Raw genomic sequence first — 18827 nt, forward strand, 5'->3', positions numbered from 1 at the left:
GAAAGAAGCACGGAGACAGACTGCCTGGGACGAATCTGGGTTCCTCCTGCTACTATGTGATCTTGGGCAGCTTTCTTACTGTCTCTGTGCCTCAGTTTCCTCATGTACAAAACAGCAATGCTAACAAGACCCACTTCATAGAGTTCTTAGCATTAAGCAAATTAATATTCGCTAAGCACTTAGTGTAAGTACTATGAAAGTGTTTGGTAGATAAAATAAAGGTGGAGGGCGCCTGGTCCAGCCTTACCTCCCTTGTGCCGAGCTGTGCAGGTGGTGTTACTATATGCTTCCCGGTCTTGGTGTGTTTTAGGTGTTATTCAGCAGCCCGGCTCCCTCCACGGGATGGGTGCGTGTGGTTGTAGCTGTATTAGAAACTTCCACCGGGCAGCGGTGACTGTGGGTTGTACGTCTGTCGATCGGAGGTGTTCTTGCACATGCCTGGATGTAGAGGTGACTCCACTCAGCGCGTTAAAACAGGTATCACACGCCTGACAATCCCAGGGTCTTGCAAGGAGGTCTGATCCTGGCGTTTAGGTGGAGCTGTACGGAGTTGCGAAGGGCAGCGGGGGCCGCGGGCCTGGCGCGTGTGGCAGGAGGGGGTGTTGCCCACTTGAGAACGCAGAGGGGATCGTGGCTCCCACGCCTGTCGGGCTGCGGAGACCGAGCTCCTGGTCGCGTGTCTGTAGCAGGAGGGTCGGTCCACACCTCCTCCGGACAGCCTCCGCCGCTAGCTCGGTGCGCGTCGTGGGAGGTGCCGTTACACACTTCCTGTGGGTCTCCCGGACCACAGCGCGTTTCCGGTGCCGGCTGGAGGCCGGGGTCCGAGCCCCCGCCCCGCTCGCCGGCCCCGCCCCGCCCGCGCCCCGCCCCCCGCCTGCCCGCCGCACTCGGAGTCGGGCGAGCGGAGCCCGAGGCGCACGGAGTGGCGCGCGCCGGTCGGCGGAGCCAGGCTGGCGTCCCCGCCCCCAGCCCCTCAGTCCGTCGCCCGTCCGGCGCCTTCCCGTTCTACTTACCTTCGCTCCCCGGCCCTGTGGCCGCGCTCCCTCCCTCCCCTCCATCCCGCCCCCTCCAGCCCTTGCTGCCGGGCTCCTACAGGCCCCCTCGCTGCCCGCGTTCCTATGGACAGACGCACAGACACCTGCAGGTGGGTGAGAGCCCGCGCGCGGGGCGGGGACGAGCGCGCCGACGCTGCGCCCGGGGCCGGGAGTCCCTTTGTGTGGGGGGCGGTCGCACTGGCGTCCGCGCCGCTTCCCCCCCACTCGGCGGCCTAGCAGTGACCCGGCTGAACCCTCCTTTTGTTCCTCTGGGCTTGCGGTTGGGGGGCGCGAGGAGGCCGAGAGTCAGGGCTGAGAGCCGGGCGGCCGGACGTCGCCGGCGACGGCCTCGGGGGCGTGAGGGGGTAGAAACCCCCGGCGGCCGAGCGAGCGGCGGTCGCGGCTCTGGGCTGTCTCTCTGGGGCCGGCCCGCCGCCCAGCGTCTCCTGTCGCCGCCGCGGCAGCGGGCGCGCTGCGTGGGTCTGGCTCGCCCGCTCCCTCTCTGGGATTTGTTGGAGGTGGGAAGGAGGGCGGGAAACGGGAAAGAAAAGATGTGCTCTCTTAGTTTTCAAGTCTTGAGGAGGTTATGGAGAGAGAGGGAGAGAGGTGTTTCGGGGCTTTGCCAGACTTGTTTCCCTCCCGCGAGGCACGCCAAGGTGCGTTTGGGGCGTGTGTAAAGGAGCGTGCATCGCTTAGGTCCCTTATTTATTGTTTCTGACGGAGGAGGGCTTTCTCCGAAGGGCTCTTCCGCCCCCCCCACCCCGTCTGAGGCTGCGCACAGTGATTTGTGTTTGTTATCAAATACATCGAGAAATAGATTTCCTTCGCTAGGAGAAGGTTGGGCTGACCAAAATCAAAGAGTGTTTTTTAGTATTCTGATGGCTTTCTTTCTCTTTCTTTCTTTCCTCCTTTCTTTCTTTCTTTCTTTCAGATAGGGACTTAAAGGCAAGAAATAAAAGATGAATATGGCTGTGATTGTTACATATATGTATAACTTTTGGAGGTAAAGTTTTGTTATTTCCCAGACTCCTTAGGTTTAACATGACAGAATCTTCTACCTATTAAATAAACAGTTCACAAGCAAGTCACTTCCACAGTGGAGGTTAGACTGGAGTGTGATAAACAATTCTCTAACTTTCTGTCCAGGCTAGAACCTTTATTTTTGCTGGTTTAAGATATGAGATCTTTCACGACATATGGGGAGAACATGAACGTTAGAACTGATCATTTCTCCCTGTGATTGTGCTTTCCCTATTTTATTATATGTATTTATGTATTCTCTGTTTATAACCCAACAACTGGGTTGTATATGGTGGATATAACTTTTGAAAAGTACTGTAAGTGATATTTCTGATGTGTATTATTTATCTAAGTTTTTTATGAACAATTGCTATGTATTTGTAGATACTCAGATAATAAATGAAGTTGCATAAGCACCCAGAAAATTAATTTTCCAGATTCAGTTTTTTTTAATGGGATTTTTTTTTTCTTAATTTATTTTTGGCTGCATTGGGTCTTCGTTGCGCGGGCTTTCTCTACTTGCGGGGGGGGGCTACTCTTCGTTGTGGTGGGCGAGCTTCTCATTGCAGTGGCTTCTCGTTGCGGAGCTTGGGCTCTAGGCGTGTGGGCTTCAGTAGTTGTGGCACGCGGGCTCTAGAGCACAGGTTCAGTAGTTGTGGGGCACGGGCTTAGTTGCTTTGTGGCATGTGGGATCTTCCCGGACCAGGGCTTGAACCCGTGTCCCCTGCATTGGCAGGCGGATTCTTAACCACTGCACCACCAGGGAAGCCCTTCCAGATTCAGATTTTTAACGCAGTTGTGGATTTATATCTTTGCATTCACCTCTATCTACTGCTCATTTCTGGAGACTTTTTTTTTTGCTTATTGTTTGAGAATCCGTATTGACAAACTTAAATCTGATGGTTACCAAGGAGATCAAAAAAGAAAACACAGTTTTGGGGACACGCAGTTATGTGTACAGCTATATGTAGGAAATGTAGTCTTTCTTAAAAAGTAAAAGTATTATCATCCAAACATGAAGGAAAATTATTATGGTGGAAAAAATATTTGCTATTTAAATTTTTGTCAAGTAACATGTAGAAATTTGTCAGAAAACAATATACAATTTAATATAGTGTTAACTAGGCAAACTGATTTTTGTCATTATAAAGAGGAGACAGTTTAATATGCCTAAAATAGTGGTCTTTTTCTAGGAGAAAAATGTATCCTAGATTCTTGTCCTAGTTTTACATTAACAGATTAATATTATTTCATGCCTTATTTTGTAAATGCCTGGAGTGTACATTTTTGTACACTTTACTTAAAACTTAGAAGAGGCTACATCTAACAAAGGTCATGCCAGCCTCTTTGATTAGTTCCTGTTTTGACTTCTGTTCTAGATTAGATAAATGAATTTAAACTCTGCACAGAGCTCAGTGTCAGGCGCTGGTGGGCCCTTGGGCAAGATACCTCTTTCTTTTCTAATAAGGATGGCCCAAAGAGGCTAAGTGTTGAAATTTGTTCAGACTTTATCATGAATGGTGGAATAGAGTTCTAAAACACTTACCGAGTTTCAGCTCTTTAGATACAGACCCTTCATCAGCTCTTCCCAGTATGAAAACATATAAGCTAACAAATTGAATTGCATGTTTATGTATTTGTTTGCATGGCTGTCAGTTGTAGCATTAAGGTTTAACAGAGTCACTGTGTAAACTAAACATTAAGAGTGTGGCCTGCATTGAGAATTGCTTGGCAAAGTTGTAGCTGTGTCTGACAGTTTTCTGGGATGGGCATGGTGTGTTTACTTAGGCTGGCTAAAAGATAACACCTGGTTTTTTTGTTTTGTTTGTTGACTGTGATATGTAGATATTAATTTTTTTGTTTTGTGTTTTGTTTTTCTATAATTAACGGTACTATTTTAGTTAATCAGAAGCATTCCAGAGACTCCTTCATATTTTCATTTGATTTTTCGTCTGGTATGTTGGTGTTTAGGAAGGCATGTAAATTATTTTTCACATCTCATGGTTGAAATTTTTTTCTGCTGCTTTTGATACTATGACAAATGCTTCCAGAAATTTTGAATTTGCGTAAAGTTGGGTTTTAAATGTATCAATAGCTGAGCAGTAGAATCTGATATTTTCCAGTTTTTGTTTTTTGTTTTAACAACACTAAGCTTTCCACGGTTAAATTTGATAGGCTTTAAAATCCATAGACTTTTCTAGTCTTTTCCTGTTTGTTAGTTATTAGTGTGGTACCATTAAAAGACACTTAAAATGTTCACTTTATGTTTGGAACCCTCAAATGACTAGTATTATCATTAGTAATAACCAGGGGGAAAGCTGAAAAGTTAACAGTTTTATTCTTTATAAAAGATCTGTGCCTTTCAAGTTCTTTTTCCTGAAGTTTTTTGTAGCTTGGGAAAGTAGGCCTGACTGTGAGAGGTGCGGACAGTGACCTCTCATTCCAGCCTTTATCATCCTGCGTTGTTTAAGAGCAGTACATACCCTTGCTGCTTGCTGAAAATGCAGAATTCATTCTTGGACTAATACTCTGCTACCAGATGTATGAGGCTGGCTCTAAAGAAGCTTTTTCTCTTAAATACTGTCAAAAATAGAGAAGCTGAAGATTGGAGAGAAGCCATTTATTTTGAACAGTTTATTTTTTGACAGTTTGTGTTTGTAAAGAAACCTGCTCATAATATTTAGTGAAGAGACCTACATAGTTGCCTGAAGAAACCCCACAGGTTTCTTTTTTGCCTTGAAAAAAGTTTCCATAGAGCTTAACTCTTCCATGGTACTTCTTGACTTTGCTTCTGATTAGTTGATTTATGGACTTTATTTACCAGCATGATTGGAGAATTCTTTTGCTATACTGAAATTGCACTCTGCCTGTGCTCTCTTCTGTTTCCTAGGTAACAAATGCACTGCACAGATTCCATAATGAGGACTGTGGTTGGCTAGTTACAGTGTAAATTCTGTTGTTTGGTAAAGCTTAGTCTCAAATTCAAATAAAGGTCAAGAAACCAAAAGTACTGAAAATGCAAATTTTTGCATTTTATTTTGTATGCAGTGTCAACAAAGTGTAATACCCTTTTCTGGAGAAAGGCAAATTATGCAGCAGTATTCATGTTTGTTTTGCACAGTCTCACACTTAAACCGTTGGAGAGCTTTTTGAGTATTGCATATTGGTAAAACCAGTGTCTCTAGTGACAAAGAAGATGTATTTCAGAAACACTTTATCACACTTAAAGTAATATAGAAAGCAAAGGGATGTGGTCTAGGACATCAGTAATTGGACCTTTTGTACTGAAAGAAAAGTAGCATCAAAAGCTGTCTCAAAAGATAAATTGTGCAACTTTATGTGAAATGTAAGTTTAAAAAACTTGAAGAAGACATTAGATTATTTAAGAAACTTTTTAAAACATTGAAAGTCTTACCACAAAATGGTGCATTTTTCTTCCAGCTTTTTTCCCCCTCTGATCTGCCTGAATGTTGACCGGCCTGGCACGAGGGAGCAGGTCTTCAAGTTGGAGAATTGCTTTCCCCTCCACCTTACTTCCTCTTGGGCCTCTGTAGCTCTGGATGCAGGGCAAGAAGTAGTGCAACTGCTAGTAATTATTACCTGTTTGTTAAAAAACATAAAACACAAAAATAACTTTCAAAGAATTCCATTAATACCCATTGCAAATATCTTTTCATTTGATGCCTGAAAACTTTTTTTTATTTGTTAATTATCAAGGATTCCATTAGCTGAAATTTTTTTTTAAAAATTCTTTTGAGTTCTAGAGAATTATCCAAAGTTGCCTCCATTACTCTCCCTTCCTTGGCTGAATTGTTTTTGGGTTATTTTATTTACTTTTTAGTTCATTAAAATGTCAGGAATAGGATATATCTTGGTTGGATTTCTCTCTTCTTGATTTTTCTCAAAACTGACACTACTTTAACCTCTTTCGTCCTTTTCTACTTGCCAATATTGTGTCCCTTCACTTTTCCCTTGTCAATATCTTCCCTGTTTTCCCTTGTAAATACTTACTGTTTAAAAAATTTTATTGTTGCGTATAAGCCATAATCACCACATAGCAAAAGCTCTACTTTTCTGTTACAAGGCTTCATACTTACTGGAATATTATCAATATCTGTGGACTCTTACCCAACTAGGACTACTTTCTTTCTCTAGCCTGTATTCATTTTCAAGGGCTGCTGAAACAAAGTACGACAGACTGGGTGGCTTCTACAACAAAAATTTATTTAATTTTTACAGTTCTGGAAGCTATCAGATGTTGGCAGGGTTGGATTCTTCTAAGGCCTCTCTCCTTGACTTGTAGATGGTTGTTTTCCTTAGGTATCTTCACATGGTCCTTCCTATGTGCCCCTCTGTGACCTAATCTCCTCTCTTCCTGTAAGGACATCAGTCCATATCCTTAGGATTCACCCAAATGACCTCATTTACCTTAATTACCTCTTTAAAGGCCCAGTCTCCAAATACAGTCTCATTCTGAAGTACTGGGGGTTAGGACTTCAGTGTATGAATTTGGAGGGAACACAATTCAGCTGATAATACAGCCTATTCCTCCACCATTGTCTTTCATACATACATACATACATACATACATACATACATACATACTTCACGCCATATGTGTAATTTTATAGTGGTTTTCATCTTTTATACCTTTTTTATTATTCTCTTGGCATTTTTTCACTTGAGTGCAAGGTCCAGTAGACAGCAATATGATCAACTTCGTATGCCATTAAAAATAATTAAAGTGGGGAGTTAAAGGCTTTATTTTGTTTTTATTCACTCTTCATATTCATTTTTAAATACTTTATTTTGAATAGTTTAAAGTAGAAAATTCTTAATCATTGGTTTCAGATGCAGGAGAATCTCAATGTAGCCAAATTTAGTGAAACTGCTGATGCTGTTTTCTTGTGAATTCTAAGGACATGTTTCTTTTGGTGCTCTTTTTCAGATATTGGCCTTGCTCCTTGCACGGTAAATTGCACGCCATTCTGATCAGTTCACACCTTCCTTGGCTGATGTCTCTTGAATCTGATATCCACTCAGGGCCTCTCTGCTGAAATCCAGATGTATACAACAAGCAACTGGACACAGTCATTTGATATGCCACAAACACTTCACATTCAGCATGCCCAAAACTTGATTTATCTTTCTCTTCACATCTGTGTCTTTTCTTGTGTTCCCTAGCTTAGTGAGTGGTACTATCTCCATCCATTTTCCCAGTCCAGAAATTTAGGAGTTATCTGTGACGCCTCCCTTATTCTCAGTCCTGTCTTCCATACATAATCAAGTGCCTAGACCAGTCAGTTCCTGCTCCCCAAGATTTCCCAGTTCTGTCTGTTCACCCCATACAAGTCACAAACTACTCTGTCACCTTTGCCCATCATTGGTTTTAGTTCTACAGTTGAATATATTCAGTTTACAACATAAGTCCTTGTGCTAAGGCTTCTATAATCATCATTTGATAGTCTGAAGCTCAATGAATCCTCATAAATAGCTTGTGTGAGAAATATCTTCTGTCTTTCATATTTAAAACTGTTCATCTGTGGCTTTTAAACTTGAAGGGGTTTGGCTGAATATAATTACTTAGCCTGCATTTTCTTCCCTCAAATACCTTTTTTTTTTCTTTTAATGTTTGCATCTCTCTTTTTTTAAAAGTAATTTTATTTATTTATTTATTTATTTATTTATTTATTAATTTTATATATATATATGGCTGCGCTGCATTCGGGATCTTAGTTCCCAGACCAGGGATCAAACCTGCGCACCCTGCAGTGGAAGCGCAGAGTCTTAACCACTGGACCACTGGAGAATTCCCCTTTCCTCAAGTATCTTAAATATGTTATTCTGTTTTAAGATTTGACAAACCTTTTCTTTAAAAGGCCAAATAGTAATTATTTTAGGCTTTGTGGGCCATAGGTCACTGTCACAATTATTTAACTGTGCCATGTCAGTGCAAAAGCAGCCATAGAGAATATATAAATGAACAAGCATGACTGTGTTCCAGTAAAACTTTATTTACAGAACTGGACAGTGGGCTAGATTTGGTACATAAGCCATAGTTTGCTGAGTCCTACTATATTGTATTCTGATAAAAAGTGTTGTCAGAGTCTAATACCAATATGATTTTCTTTCTGTTTTAAGTGTCTTTATCTTTTTTCCTAGATGCCCAAAGGACATTCCCCCCCCCCTTTTTTTTTAATTTTTTTAAATTTTGGCTGTGCTGGGTCTTTGTTGTAGCACATGGGCTCTTCGTTGCGGCGTGCAGGGCTTCTCTAGTTGTGGTGCGTGGGCTTACTTGCAGTATGTGGGATCTTATTTCCCTGATCAGGGATCGAACCCAGGCCCCCTGCATTGGGAGCACGGAGTCTTAACCACTGGACCACCCACCAGGGAAGTCTCCCTTCATCTTTAAAGGCAAATAATTTTACTAGAATACGTCTTAAGTGTTGGCTGTTCTCTGTTAATTTTTCCAGATACACAATGGATGTTTTATTATGTTGGCTCAAATGTTTTTAAAAAATATTTTCATCAGTTATATTATTCTTTTCCATTATTTTTATTTTCTTCCTTGAGGTCTTCTGTTACATATATGTTGAATCTTCTTTGCTTATCTTTTATGTCTATACTTTATTCAAATTCTTTTTATTTTATTTTTTATATTTGCTGTATTTTTTTCTTTTTCTCTTTTAGTCTCTTTAATGTACTTCCATGGTGTCTGTCTATTAAGCCTAGTGTTCCTTCTAGTTTTGTCTTCCTTTTGAATTTTTTTTTTCCTTTCGTATTCCATACTGAACTCTGTCATTTCTCTTTTTAAATGTTCTTGTTATTTGGCCATTGTCATTTTTTTTTAGCTTTTCTATTTCTGATGTATGCTTTCTTTAATAGCATCCTATCATTTCCTTAACTTCTTTCAATTCATATTGAAATGTTATGTTACAGTTTTCATCTGCTTTATGGCCATATTTTTGTGATGTTCCTTCATTGACTACTGGTACGTAATTTGGTTCTTTTTAATCTTTTTCTCACGGTACTTTTCATAGGGTTATATTGTATTCTTTTCTCTTGTTCATGTATAAATTAGAGGGATTTACCTGTACTTCAGGAGGTTTCTGTGATGGGGGTGGAAGTGGACCAAGGTAGTTTTCTTAGTTTCAAGGTTTGAAATTTTCTCCTTGGTTTCTTATGTGAAGTATTTAAAAATATGGCCATCCAAAATCAAAGTGAGATACCAATACATACCCACTAGAATGGCTAAATGAAATAAATGAAAAATACCAAGTGTTGGTGAGAATGTAGAGTAATTGGAATTCTCATGCACTGCTGTTGGAAGTGTAAATTGGTGTAGAAATATAAATGGATACAAGCAATTTGGAAGGTTGTTTGGCAGTATCTACTAAAGCTGTGCATATGCATATCCTATAGCTCAGTAATTCCACTTGAAGATAAATGCTTACCAAATAAATGTACAAGAATGTTCATAGTACTGTTTGTTATGGCCCCAAACTGAAGTGTGCCCAAATGACCATCAGTATAATATGTGGTAGGGTGTTACATTGATGACCCCAAATAAATCACATCTCCTGGTGTCTACAACCTTGTGTTGTCTCTTTCCACAGTGAGTCTAATTTTGGCCACATAACTTACTTTGGCCAATGGGCATTAGCAAGCTTGATCCGTTGAGGGTTTAGTGACTAGAAAGGAGAAAAGTGGAGGCTTCTGGAGTGCGGGTAATATTCTGTTTCTTGATTTGGTTGCTGGTTACATAAATGTCTTCTGTTTGTGAAATGGTGAAATATGAGCAGCTTGTTCACTTATTATTTCTGCCCTTTTCTAATTGTATATTATATTTCAACATACAGGAATAAATATGTTCTCTTTATCTAGTCTCTGCTGTGATATTCTCTGAGATTGGCCTCCTTTTGGTATCTTTATCCTTTATCCTTAGTGATGCCTCTTTGTTTGATTTAGATTTTAATCCCAACAGTTTTCTTTTTTTTAATTTTTTTCTTTTTTTGGCTGCGTTGGGTCTTCATTGCTGCACAAAGGCTTTCTCTAGTTGTGCTGCTCAGGCTTCTCCTTGTGGTGGCTTCTCGTTGCGGAGCACGGGCTCTAGGTGCACGGGCTCTGTAGTTGTGGCACACGGGCTTTGTTGCTCTGTGGCATGTGGGATCTTCTTGGATCAGGGATGGAACCCGTGTCCCCTGCAGTGGCAGGCAGATTCTTAACCATTGCACCACCAGGGAAGTCCCCTTTTTAAAAATTTTTATTATTTTAATTTAAAAAATTTTTCTGGCCGCACTGCACAGCTTGTGGGATCTTAGTTCCCCGACCAGGGATCCAGCCCAGGCCCACAGCAGTGAAAGTGCCAAGTCTTAACCACTGGATCACCAGGGAAGTCCCCCAACAGTTTTCTTTCTAAGGCCTCTTAGTAGGTCCCCATGGTCTTGTAGTCTTCTCTAGAAGCCTGAGAAGCTTTACTCTTCTCTCATCCAGTTTCACTTAAATGGGATCCTTTCTTTTTGAGGGCAATTGTTGGTAATTTCTTGTTCCAGTTTATATAATTATCAGAACTTCTCTTTTTTTCTCTCCTCACCTGCCCAGTTTTTGATCCTGTGAGTCCTGTTTATGTGAGTGTTTTAGCTTCTGCCTGCTCATCTCGGATTCATGGGGCTACTTCATCACCTAATTCTGTTGATCTTACCTTTTGTTATCCTAGTTATTTTATCTGCCCCCACCCCTGCCATCCCATATACTTGTAGATTCACTTGCAATTGTAAGAAATAATAGATTCTTTGCATACTTTGCTGTTTCCCCTGATGGTTAACATTTTGTAAAACTATACTTATAATATCACAACTAGGCTGTTGACTGTTATGGGCTGAATTGCATTCCCCCTGGTTCATATGTTGAATCCTTGATCCCCCAGTGCTTCAGAATGTGACCTATTTGGAGCTAGGGCATTTAACGAGGTGCTTAAGTTAAAACGAGGCTGTTGGGGTGACCATGATCCATTCTGACAGGTGTCCTTGTAAGAGGAAATTTGGACACAAAAAGAGACACCAGGGATGTGTGTACAGAGGAGAGACCATGTGAGGACACAGTGTGAAGGTGGCTATCTGGAAGCCAAGGAGAGAGGCATCAGAAGAAACCGGATTTGCCAACACCTTCATCTTGGATTTCTAGCCTTCAGAACTGAGAAAATTAATTTCTGTTGTTTAAGTCACCTAGTCTGTGGTATTTATTTTGTTATGGTAGCCCTAGCAAATGAATACATTGGCATCTGTACAATTGTCCACTTTTATTCAGATTTCCAATTTTACTTTTACTCATATGTGTGTGTATTAGGTTCAGTACAGTTTTATCATCTGTGTATATACTTGTTTCTACCAGCCCCTCCATTCTCCCACCCTGCCACCCCTTCCCTAACCCCTGGCAACCATTACGAGGTCTTCCATTTCTGGAACTTTGTCATTTAAAAAAAATGTTATATAAATGGAATCATACAGTATGTAACCTTTTGGGACTGGCTTTTTCCACTAAGCATAATTCCCTGGAGATACATCCAGGTTGTTGCATGTGTCAGTAGTTTGTTCCTTTTTATTCCTGTGTAGTAGTACATGGATTTATCATACTTTATTTAAGCATTCATCTGCTGAAGGACATCTAGGTTGATTCCATTTCTTGGCCTTTACAAATAAAGATGTTATGAACATAACTTTTAATTTTTTCTGGGAAACATACCCAGGAATGTAATTGCTATATCATATGGTAATTACACATTTAATTTTTTAAGTAACTGCCAAACTTTTCCAGAGTGACTGTGCCATTTTATATTCCCACCAGCAATATATAAGTGATCTAGTTTCTCCACATCCTTGTTAGCATTTGATGTTGTCCCTGTTTCTTTTTTTTTTTTTTAAACTGGCTGCAGCTGTGGGTTGGCTGCTGCTTTTTTTTTTTTTTTTTTTTTTTATTTATTTTTGGCTGCTTTGGTTCTTCGTTGCTGCGCGAGGGCTTTCTCTAGTTGCGGTGAGCGGGGGTTACTCTTAGTTGCGGTGCGCGGGCTTCTCACTGCGGTGACTTCTCTTGTTGCGGAGCACGGGCTCTAGGCGCGCGGGCTTCAGTAGTTGCAGCACGCGGGCTCAGTAGTTGTGGCTCGTGGGCTCTAGAGCGCAGGCTCAGCTGTTGTGGTGCACGGGCTGAGTTGCTCTGCGGCACATGGGATCTTCCTGGACCAGGGCTCGAACCCATGTCCCCTGCATTGGCAGGTGGATTCTTAACCACTGCGCCACCCAGGAAGCCCGTCACTGTTTCTTATTTTAGCCATTCTGATGTGTGTTTAGTAATATTGTGGTTTTGGCTAATGGCTAATGTTATACATCTTTTCATGTGCTTATTTGCCATCTGTATATCCTTTTCAGTGAAATGTCTGTTTATGTCTTTTGTCCATTTTCTAATTGAATTTTTTTGTTGGCTTGTTTTACTGTTTTCACAGTTCTTTATTCTAGATACTAGTCGTTTGTCAGATATTTGGTTTGTAAATGCTTTCTTCTAGTCTATAGATGTCTTTTAATCCTCTTCACATGTGCTTTCACAGAGCAAAAATTTTTCATTTTAATTTTACCAATTTTTCCTATTATGGATCTTGCTTTTGGTTTTAAGTCTAGGAACTCTTTGCCTAGCCCCAGATCCCAGCGATTTCCTTGTATGTTGTTTTATACCAGTTTTTGTTTAGTTTAGTTTATTGTTTTACAGTTAAGTCTCTGATCCAATTTGTGTTAGTTTTTATTAAAGATATGAGGTTTAGGTTGAGGTTCATTTTTGCCTGTGGATGTCCAGTTACTCCAGCGCCATTTGTTGAAAAGGCTATCCTTCCTCCATTGAATTTCTTTTGCACCTTTGTAAAAAGTTGAGCATATGTGTGAGTCTATTTCTTGGTCTGCTCCATCTGTTTTTATGAATAGATACGAGGAGAGTCCAGAACTAAGCTTCTGATTCTATCCTGCTTGCTTAGAAGTCCTTATTTATTCCTAGAATGATTTTTTGTTATTATGTTGGAAACTATTTTTTTCCTTTTGATCAAGGGGGACAGATATCTGTGTAGGTTAAAAAAAAAAAAAGTAAGGTATGCAGTAATTTGATTAATAGCTTTTGTAGTTTATCTGCTTTATAATATAGTGATAAGCCCATATATATTTGTTGCAGAGAGTTTAATTCTTTTATGATTTATACTCAGATTGTTAACATTCATGACAATTACAATTCAGTAATATTCTTCATTTATCTGGCATCTTGAGAAAACAAGAAACTCTACATTAATGAATTTCTCTATAACTAAAGTTTAACTCCTGGACGAAACTTAAGATTTTAATCATTTTTAGAGAAAATATATCCCAAATGTAGTTTAAGTAAAGGTAGCATTTCAGTTGCTTTTGGAAATTTGCCAAAGGAGTCCTTTTCTGGCATCTGGATGAATCCAAGCAGATATAGAAACATTTTCAAGATTTTTTTCACTCCCCCCAAAATTCTCTTAACTTTTTTTTAAAGAAGTTTAAAAAACTTTTTTTTAGTTTTGCAATTTTAGACTGGTTTTGCACAACTAATGCAAGGAAGGATTCGTCTACCCAACTAACATATTCATCAGATTCACTGATTTACCCAAACCCTGTTTAAAACAGCCTTTGACCAAACAACTAGACTAACAGAGAACTTCAGACCCCAGGGAATATCAATTGAAGTGAGGCCTCCTGAAGGTTCTCATCTCAGCACCAAGACCCAGCTCTATCCAACTGCCTGCAAACTCCAGTGCTGGACGTCTCAGGCCAAACAAGCAGTAAGACAGGAACATGGCACCACCCATCAAAAAAAAAAAAAAAAAAAAAAAAGAAACAACAAAAAAATATGTTACAGACGCAGGAGCAATGTAAAAACGCACCAGACCAAACAAAAGAAGAGGAAATAAGCAGTCTACCTGAAAAAGAATTCAGAATAATGAGAGTAAAGATGATCCCAAATCTTGGAAATACAATGGAGAAAATACAAGAAACGTTTAACAAGGACCGAGAAGAACTAAAGAGCAAACAAACAATGATGAACAACACAATAAATGAAGTTAAAAATTCTCTAGAAGGAATCAGTAGAATAACTGGGGCAGAAGAACAGGTAAGTGAACTGGAAGATAAAATAGTGGAAATAACTGCCTCAGAGCAGAATAAAAAAGAATGAAAAGAATTGAGGACAGTCTCAGAGACAGACCTCTGGGACAACATTAAATGCACCAACGTTCGAATTATAGAGATCCCAGAAGAAAAAAAGAAAAAGAAAGGGTGTGGGAAAGTATTTGAAGAGATTATAGTTGAAAACTTCCCTAACGTGGGAAAGGAAATAGTCAAGTCCAGGAAGCGCAGAGAGTCCCATACAGGATAAATCCAAGGATAAACACGCCAAGATGCATATTAATCAAACTATCAAAAATTAAATACAAAGAAAAATTATTAAAAGCAGCAAGGGAAAAGCAACAAATAACATACAAGGGCATACCCATAAGGTTAACAGCTGATCGTTCAGCAGAAACTCTGCAAGCCAGAAGGGAGTGGCAGGACATATTTAAAGTGATGAAGGGAAAATCCTACAACCAAGATTACTCTACCCAGCAAGGATCTCATTCAGATTTGACGGAGAAGTTAAAACCTTTACAGACAAGCAAAAGTTAAGAGAATTCAGAACCACCAAACTAGCTTTACAGCAAATGCTAAAGAAACTTCTCTAGGCAGGAAACACAAGCAAAGGAAAATACCTACAATAACAAACCCCAAGCAATTAATAAAATGGTAATAGGAACATACATATTGATAATTACCTTAAATGTAAATGGATTAAATGCTGCAACCAAAAGACACAGGCTGGGTAAATGGATACAAAACAAGACCTGTATATATGCTGTCTACAAGAGAGCCACTTCAGACCTAGGGACACATACAGACTGAAAGTGAGGGGATGGAAAAAGGTATTCCATGCAAATGGAAATCGAAAGAAAGCTGGAGTAGCAATTCTCATATGAGACAAAACAGACTTTAAAATAAAGACTATTACAAGAGACAGAGAAGGACACTACATATTGATGAAGGGATCAATCCAAGAAGAAGATACAACAATTGTAAATATTTATGAACCTAACATCGGAGCTCCTCAATACATAAGGCAAATGCTAACAGCCGTAAAAGGGGAAATTGATAGTAACACAATAATAGTAGGGGACGTTAACACCCCACTTTCACCAATGGACAGGTCACCCAAAATGAAAGTAAATAAGGAAACACAAGCTTTAAATAACACGTTGAACAAGGTGGACTTAATATTTATAGGACATTCCATCCAAAACCAAGAGAATACACTTTCTTCTCAAGTGCTCATGGAACATTCTCCAGGATAGATCATATCTTGGGTCACAAATCAAGCCTCAGTAAATTTAAGAAAATTGAAATCATATCAAGTATCTTTTCCGACCACACCACTATGAGACTAGATATCAATTACAGGAAAAAAAACTAAAAAATACAAACACATGGAGGCTAAACACTGTGTTACTCAGTAACCAAGAGATCACTGAAGAAATCAAAGAGGAAACCAAAAAATACCTAGAAACAAATGACAAACACGACAAGCCAAAACCAAATGGAGACAGCAAAAGCAGTTTTAAGAGAGAAGTTTACAGCAATACAATCCTACCTCAGAAAACCAGAAATATCTCAAACAACCTAACCTTACACCTAAAGCAATTAGAGAAAGAACAAAAAAACCCCACAGTTAGCAGACGGAGGGAAATCATAAAGATCAGATCAGAAATAAATGAAAAAGGAATAAAGGAAACAATAGCAAAGATCAATAAAACTAAAAGCTGGTTCTTTGAGAAGATAAACAAAATTGATAAACCATTAGCCAGACTCATCAAGAAAAAAACGGGAGAAGACTCGAATCAACAGAATTAGAAATTAAAAAGGAGAAGTAACAACAGACACTGCAGAAATGCAAAGGATCATGAGAGATTACTACAAGCAACTATATGCCAATTAAATGGACAACCTGGAAGAAATGGACAAATTCTTAGAAAATATAACACAACCTTCTGAGACTGAACCTGGAAGAAACAGAAAATATGAACAGACCAATCACAAGCACTGAAATTGAGACTGTGGTTAAAAATTTTCCAGCACACAAAAGCCCAGCACCAGATGGCTTCACAGGTGAATTCTATCAAACATTTAGAGAAGAGCTAACACCTATCCTTCTCAAACTCTTCCAAAATATAGCAGAAGGAGGAACACTCCCAAACTCATTCTATGAGGCCAACATCACCCTGATACCAAAACCAGACAAAGATGTCACAAAAAAAGAAAACTACAGGCCAACATCACTGATGAACATAGACGCAAAAATGCTCAGTAAAGTACTAGCAAACAGAATTCAACAGCACATTAAAAGGATCATACACCATGATCAAGTGGGGTTTATCCCAGGAATGCAAGGATTCTTCAATATACGCAAATCAATCAATGTGATACATACTAACAAATACCATATTAACAAATTGAAGGATAAAAACCATATGATAATCTCAATAGATGCAGAAAAAGCTTTTGACAAAAAACACCCATTTATGATAAAAACTCTCCAGAAAGTAGGCATAGAGGGAACCTACCTTAACATAATAAAGACCATATATGACAAACCCATACTAAGCATTGTTCTCAGTGGTGAAAAACTGAAACCATTTCCTCTAAAATCAGGAACAAGACAAGGTTGCCCCCTCGCACCACTGTAATTCAACATAGTTTTAGAAGTTTTAGCCATGACAATCAGAGAAGAAAAAGAAATAAAAGGAATCCAAATCGGAAGAGAAAAAGTAAAGCTGTCACTGTTTGCAGATGACATGATAGTATACATAGAGAATCCTAAAGATGCTACCAGAAAACTACTAGAGGTAATCAATGAATTTGGTAGAGTAGCAGGATACAAAATTAATGCATAGAAATCTCTTGCATTCCTATACACTAATGATGAAAAATCTGAAAGAGAAATTAAGGAAACACTCCCATTTACCACTGCAGCAAAAAGAATAAAATACCTGGGGATTAAACCTACCTAAGTAGACAAAAGACCTGTATGCAGACAGAAAACTAAGACACTGATGAAAGAAATTATAGACGATACAAACAGATGGAGAGATATACCATGTCCTCAGATTGGAAGAATCAACACTGTGAAAATGACTATACTACCCAAAGCAATGTACAGATTCAGTGCAATCCCTATCAAACTACCAATGGCATTTTTCACAAAAGTAGAACAAAAAATTTTACAATTTGTATGGAAACACAAAGGACCCTGAATAGCCAAAGCAATCTTGAGAAAGAAAAACGGAGCTGGAGGCATCAGGCTCCTGGACTTCACACTATACTACAAAGCTACAGTAATCAAGACAGTATGGTACTGGCACAAAAACAGAAATATAGATCAATGGAACAGGATAGAAAGCCCAGAGATAAACCCACACACATATGGTTACCTTATTTTTGATAAAGGAGGCAAGAATATACAATGGAGAAAAGACAGCCTCTTCAGTAAGTGGTGCTGGGAAAACTGTACAGCTACATGTAGAAGAATGAAATTAGAACACTTCCTAACACCATACACAAAAATAAACTCAAAATGGACTAAAGACCTAAATGTAAGGCCAGACACTATAAAACTCTTCGAGAAAAACATAGGCAGAACACTCTATGACATAAATCACAGCAAGATCCTTTTTGACCCACTTCCTAGAGAAATGGAGATAAAAATAAACAAATGGAACCTATTGAAACTTAAAAGCTTTTGCAGAGCAAAGGAAACCATAAACAAGATGAAAAGACAACCCTCAGAATGGGAGAAAATATTTGCAAACGAAGCAACTGACAAAGGATTAATCTCCAAAATAAACAAGCAGCTCATGCAGCTCAATATCGAAAAAACTAACAACCCAATCCAAAAATGGGCAGAAGACCTAAGTAGACATTTCTCCAGAAAAGATATACAGATTTTCCAACAAACACATGAAAGGATGCTCAGCATCACTAATCATTAGAGATATGCAAATCAAAACTACAATGAGGTATCACCTCACACCAGTCAGAATGCCATCATCAAAAAATCTACAAACAGTAAATGCTGGAGAGGGTGGGGAGAAAAGGGAACCCTCTTGCACTGTTGGTGGGAATGTAAACTGATACAGCCACTATGGAGAACAATATGGAGGTTCCTTAAAAAACTAAAAATAGAACTACCATACAACCCAGCAATCCCACTACTGGGCATATACCCTGAGAAAACCATAATTCAAAAAGAGTCATGTACCACAGTGTTCATTGCAGTACTCTACAATAGCCAGGACATGGAAGCAACCTGTGTCCATTGACAGATGAATGGATAAAGAAGATGTGGCACATACATATAATGGAATATTACTCAACCATAAAAAGAAACAAAATTGAGTTATTTGTAGTGAGGTGAATGGACCTAGAATCTGCCATACAGAGTGAAATCAAGAAGAGAAAAACAAATATCATATACTAACACAAATATGTGGAATCTAAAAAAAAAAAAAAGGTTCTGATGAACCTAGGGGCAGGACAGGAATAATGACACAGACATAGAGAATGGACTTGAGGACACAGGGAGGGGGAAGGATAAGCTGGACGAAATGAGAGAGTAGCATTGACATATATACACTACCAA

General features: G+C 39.5%; 1 protein-coding gene and 1 long non-coding RNA gene across 5 annotated transcripts in view; one reads left to right on the forward strand and one right to left on the reverse strand.

Moving 5' to 3' along the window:
* LOC130708351 (uncharacterized) overlaps nucleotides 1-752 on the reverse strand; it is a 39261-nt gene extending 38509 nt beyond the window's left edge. The window contains exon 1 of the long non-coding RNA XR_009008573.1: nucleotides 248-752. This is a non-coding gene — a long non-coding RNA (uncharacterized LOC130708351). The remainder of the gene's footprint in view (nucleotides 1-247) is intronic.
* Nucleotides 753-1045: 293 nt separating this feature from the next.
* The window catches only part of KIAA1958 (KIAA1958 ortholog), a 164763-nt gene continuing 146981 nt past the window's right edge, over nucleotides 1046-18827 (forward strand). For all 4 annotated transcript variants that reach the window (XM_007178200.2, XM_007178199.3, XM_057547954.1 and 1 more), the window contains exon 1: nucleotides 1046-1144. The gene's annotated coding sequence lies outside the window, so the exon portion shown is untranslated. The remainder of the gene's footprint in view (nucleotides 1145-18827) is intronic.

Source organism: Balaenoptera acutorostrata, chromosome 6, assembly GCF_949987535.1.
Source record: "Balaenoptera acutorostrata chromosome 6, mBalAcu1.1, whole genome shotgun sequence".
NCBI lineage: Eukaryota > Metazoa > Chordata > Mammalia > Artiodactyla > Balaenopteridae > Balaenoptera > Balaenoptera acutorostrata.